Raw genomic sequence first — 5679 nt, forward strand, 5'->3', positions numbered from 1 at the left:
GAGATGAGCAGTTCAAGGGATTAAAAGCATCAAGATAGCTGGTGTTAGACTTCTCCTTGAGTTCAAGGAGGAAACAGAGACTGGAGTGAGGGAATTAAAAGCCAATTTATTCAGCTCCCGGGCAAGGTTCTATGGTCCTGGAAAGGGGCCAAAGAAGTTGCGCTTCTCTTCTTGGGGCGCGGGGTTTTATAGGGAGTAGAAGTAGCTGATTGACTACGGGGAAACAAAGACAAGGTAGTTCTATTGGGTATTAAAAGACTGGGGACGGGCGAGGTGAACAAAGCGGGGGCATTTCCATTGGGTATGAAGGGAGTGAGCACGGACGAGGGGCTAGTCGAGGACGTACGGGGGAAGGTACCATAGGGCAGGTACTTGGCGGGATTTTTCAAAATTTTTGGCGGGTTCAGGGCTGAGATTGTAATGTGGAAATGGGCAAGGGGGAGCCCGCGCGGAGAGGGCAAATGCTGAGCAATGCGCTCAGAATGATGACGTAGTTTTTAGGCGCGGAGAGAGAAGGACGTGTCCATTCGGCTCCCAAGGAGGCACCGGCCTTACAGCTAGTTAAATGGTATAAATCAATGTGTTTGCTATGGACTAAATGTTTGTGTTCCCCGCTTGATGTATATGTTGAAACCTAACCCCTAATGTGACAGTATTAGGAGGGAGGGGTCTTCGGGAGGTGATTAGATCCTGAAAGTGGAACCCTCATGAATGAGATTAGTAACCTTACAAGGGGCTGAATCGAGAGGAATTCTTCTCTTCCACTCTATTAGTCTGTTCTCACACTGCTGTAAAGAACTGCCCCAGACTGGGTAATTTATAAAGGAAGGAGGTTTAATTGGCTCGCAGTTCTGCAGGGCTGAGGAGACCTCAGGAAACTTACAGTCATGGCAGAGGGGAAGCAAATATGTCCTTCTTTACGTGAAGGCAGGAAGGAGAAGTGCCAAGCAAAAGGGGGAGAAAACCCTTACAAAACCATCAGATCTCGTGAGAACTCACACACTATCACGAGAACAGCATGCGGGTAACCACCCTGTGATTGAATTACCTCCTACCAGGTCCCTCCCACAACACATGGGGATTGTCGGAACTATAATTCAAGATGAGATTTGGGTGGAGACAGCCAAACCATATCATCCACCATGTGAAGACACAGCTGGAAGGTGCCATTTTTGAACCAGGAAGTCAGCCCTCAGCAGACACCAAATCTACTGGCACCTAAATCTTGGACTTCCCAGCTTCCAGAACTAGGAGAAGTAAATTTCTGTTGTTTATAAGCCATTTAGTTTAAGGTATTTTGTTAAAGTAGTGTGAAGAAACTAAGATAGTACTTAATTTTATATTTCTATTATTTTGTCTTTCTTCAGGCCATGAGTGCTTTTTAGCTAGATACGTATCCTTCTGTGCTTCTGAAATATGAAGAGAGTTACCTGCCAAGATGTGAGGGTGGCCGAGACTAGAGTCACATCCTGACACAACTCTCATCCTGGTGTGCTGGAGCACTCGGAGAGAATCTACTGGTCTTGATTCACTGGCGGGGGCAGTCGGTGCCCCCATTAGTGCCCAGATCAGAAACATACATACAAAAAAAAAAAAGATGTGAAGGTGGACTTCTCACGTGTGATTGGCCAACTTCCAGAAGGGAGCTCGTGACACATCCACAGGGAACAGCAGGAAAGCCTCTTCCGTTCTCATGCTTTCTGAGTGAGGGTCTCAGGTGATTGTATAAGCACTCTGGGGAAAGCTTTTGAGAGCTTTCTCCTGTCACGGTGGCCAAGGAACCTTCAGCATCCATGAAGTGGAACTGCAACTGCAGGTTTTAGACTGGGTGTTCATCTTTCAAAAGTTGAAGTCAACTACTTGCTGACACTGGACTGCCTGGTGATGGGTGAACCCGGGATTTTTCTCACTGGTGCTGTAGCTACATTGTTTATATCCACTCAAATCTCTTATGCAAAAATACCTGCATCCTTTCAGCTGCATGTAATGTAAAACTACATCCTTGCATTACACATTCTGGACAGGTGGTTTAGTATTTATGAAGAATTTAAGCAACTTAAGCATCAGCAAATAAAAGAGAAAAACAGAAAGACACATGCACACTCACATACGTGATCAGTCCATGAGGAGAACAGGCCTCGTCCAGAGGGAGAGGTTCCCAACAGTTACACTTAAAGTGGGCTCCAAAAGAAACGATGCTCAGACCTGGAGTGCATGCTGCTAAATTGTTTACACAACTGACATCTAACAGCAAAGTAGCCTGAGGGCATAATCTTTTTATAATGTTGTCTCCACAATTGAAAGACGATTTAAGTACGGCTCAAATGTCAAGAAAGATAGAACAAATCTTAAACTTGAAAAGTGAAGAAAGAGTCTAAGGAAGCTTCCATAGAAGACTGGCTAAAAAAGTGATGTTTAATTTCAAAAGGTGAGGCTAAAAGGAGGATTCTGCAGTTCTGCCAAATCTATGAAATTCTATAAATTGGAAGTGACAGGCGCACTCCTGAAGCATTTCATGTTTGTGAGTTGGCTTTTCTCTTTGGCGTTTCTATGACACCCCTCTTGCTCAGAGACTTTTCCTTGCATTCCAGCTGTAAGATCTTTTTCTCAGTCTCCACCATTATACCATGAGTTCCTTCAGGGCAGAAAACACATTGTTTTGTTTCTTCCGTGCCTGAAGCAGAGCCTAGCATATGGTTTATGCTGAATCGGTGCTTATGGAGCAAATGAATGAAGGAACGGCCATGAGCAAAGAGCACAGAATGAGGGTCTGCCCTGTGACGCCTTGGCATCCTAGCAAGGCCAGCAAAAACCCGAGTGCCATTTCCGCAATGATTTTCAATTAGATGCCTCTCCTTGTTCCTGAGAACATGCACAGGCTGAAAGTAGAAACCATTCAAAAAGATTGAAACAAGCCGATGGACAAAGCTTCCAAATGGATTATCTGAAGGAATCTAGGAATTGAAAAGGCCAATGACGTCACTGAGGTATGCGTATCCAGAGAGCTGAGCCGAGGTGAGGGTGCCAGGCGTGTGGACAGTCCTCCACAGCAGTCTTCCCTCCTCCTTTTGTTGTTAAAGATCAAACAGTCCTGGGTGAATTGGGCTATTCTTAGCAGTGCAAAGATCTGCTATTTTACACTGGAGAAGGAGCTGCTCTTTCAAAGGCTGCCTCTGCAGCGTGTCTGGCGACCGGCTGCCTCCATGACACCAGGAGAACAAATTGAGTCGGGTGGATAACAGGGTTGCATGAAGCCACACAGAGAAAACCCAGGTGGGCTGAGGGGGACTCCATGTTCCTCCACATCGATCTCCTGAGGCCACTTGTTCTTTCTCCCCAAGGTTCTTTGATCTGCCTGATACACTTCCTCTGCCTGGCCTCAGCCACTGAGGGGGTTAAAAAAAAAAAAGGACGTTATGTTGTAACCGAGCACGCATGAAATCACCACTGAGACAAAGACTAGGCCAAATTACAGGGTCTTTATTGCCGGTGGCCACGGAGAACTCATCTCTCTAACCCATGGCCCCGAAAGGAGGGTGTCAAGGCCTTTTATGCCCAAAAACCACCTCCTGGGAGGGGGTGAGGGCGAGGGGCTTTGGACATTCTGAGGACCAGGGGACTTTGGACATTCCGATTGTTACTTAAGTGGTTCACATAAGTCAATATAAGAGTTAGTTTACACATTGTCTGGGTAGGGTGGAAAATTACAGACCTTAGTTACTTATTACAAGTCCTAGTTTTTCTTAAAATGGCATGGGGGCCAAAATGGCGTTGGTTTGGACTGCTTGCCTGTCACATTAGAGTTATAGAGAGCAGTTTCAACGGAAAGCCGGGGTATGGTTGAGGTATGCCATTTATGGGACAATTACCATGTCACAGTTCAGGTCCCAATTCCTGGATTACTCAGTTTTGCTTGTTTCACTTTCAGCCACACAGCAGCCAAGATGATAGTCCTCACTTGAGCACAGTTTTCCCCATGCCACCAGCTCCTTGAGGGTGACAACGGGCATTAAGTCCGTCTTCCCTTCTCTGCCTTAATTTAGAGACATCCCCTAAACCGGTACTACTACCTCTCCCCACTCTTCTGGGGGTCCCCATTCTGCCTCCTCCCCTCATGCACTCTCTTCTGTTTTCCTGTCCAAGTCTCTTCCCATCTTCGATGCCCTTCTCACCACGTATGCCCTCTAGTGAATGGCAGGAAGAAATCTACCATTCTTCAGTGACCTCTCAACCTTAGGAGCCACTTTCTTTATATCAAAATTCCAATTTACAAAGTAAGCAAAGACTGCTTTTTTATTATAATGGGGCTCCTTGCTTTGTAAAAGAATTTTCCACAGGATTCTTCAAGTTGTGTCTTTTGAAACCACATTTGAACCAAAATTTAATTTCCAGGAATTAGATGAACACATACTTTATCTTTCCCCTATATGTCGATGCCCTTCTGGGCAATTCTTTTTTTTAAACTCCCCAGAAGCCTTGCATCTTGCCTCATGCATAGTTACTAGATAAATAGCTGCTGAATGAATGAATGAACAAGAGTCAAAATGAGGAATAACAGTTTGTTACCATTTCTTCAATAACAACAGAGCTGTATGCACAACTGGCCACAGTGAATGCTTTAGGGAAAAATCTAACACTTAAGGGCCTACTAAGGAGAGAATTTACTAGGAAATCTCAATTTTGACATCACGTCTACATGGTAGATTGAGGATGGGCTTTGTGTGCACCAGCACAGCATGACGGGATTCTGTGTTAGGGTGACAAGGTTTGATGTCGATGGTTAATAACTGTCCAATATTGTCAGTTTTGTTTACGTGTGCATTTCTCTGGGGTTCACAATAAAAATGATATGAAGTAAGTTTAATTAGGGTCCCAAGATGAAATGCTCATTTGATGCTTAGAAGGATTTAGCGCAGTAGACAGGAGTGAGTCCTTCCTGTCTCTCAATTTGCTTTCATTTAATTCAAGGACAAATAAGGCACTAGAGCAATTCATGGGTATAATGTTATATTAGAAAACTTGGAGAGATTTTGAAGTATGTATTTTTGTCTGTACAGCTTAGAATTAAGAACTTCGCAAATAATTAGCCTAATATTTGGCGGGGGAGTGTTAGCTTGGGACTCAGGGTGGGAGCACGACGTGTTTATATGTATTTCAAAGGCAGAAGAAATTTTAAACCAAACTGGTTAACCATAAATGAACACAGAAGCTGAGAAATGAGTTGGCTAGGGTGGTGTTGAGCTAAATCTTATGGATAGCAATATCTAATCAAGTGGAGCATCCACTGGATTCTTGAATCTCCAGACCAGTGAACACAGATTTTACTATATGTGCTGTGTGTTGCTAAGAGGCATCATCTGTGTTCCACCAGCCTATGTGAGCTATTTACTTGAGAAGTAGCCGACACCTTCACGTGTGACTGAATGCTCAGTCCCCTTTTCTGGAGACCCACGCACTCCTGATTCGTGGGGCCACCAGTCTCCCCCACCTTCACCTCTTCTTCTGCATCAGCCTCTTCCTAACTCTGTGTGTGAAGATCCTGGTCAAATTGAGAAGTGCTACCGACATGCCATCTCAGACAAATTTGTGGCTAATGTCGGAAATATTTCTCAGTGTACTCTTTAAGTCTGTCCTGAGCACAGATGGGAGAAACAAGGACCCAGGAAACACACAAGAAAG

The 5679-nt window shown here is 44.7% G+C and overlaps 1 non-coding gene across 1 annotated transcript; it reads left to right on the top strand.

Annotated features, from left to right (window-relative positions):
- The first annotated feature begins 1449 nt into the window (after positions 1-1449).
- LOC135273891 (small nucleolar RNA SNORA3/SNORA45 family) lies at positions 1450-1580 on the top strand. The gene has a single exon (XR_010341679.1). It is a non-coding gene; the product is annotated as a small nucleolar RNA SNORA3/SNORA45 family (small nucleolar RNA).
- Positions 1581-5679: the final 4099 nt, after the last annotated feature.

This window comes from Aotus nancymaae, unplaced genomic scaffold (genome assembly GCF_030222135.1).
Source record: "Aotus nancymaae isolate 86718 unplaced genomic scaffold, 86718_ANA_hifiasm-v0.15.2.pri h1tg000009l, whole genome shotgun sequence".
NCBI classification, from domain to species: Eukaryota; Metazoa; Chordata; class Mammalia; order Primates; family Aotidae; genus Aotus; species Aotus nancymaae.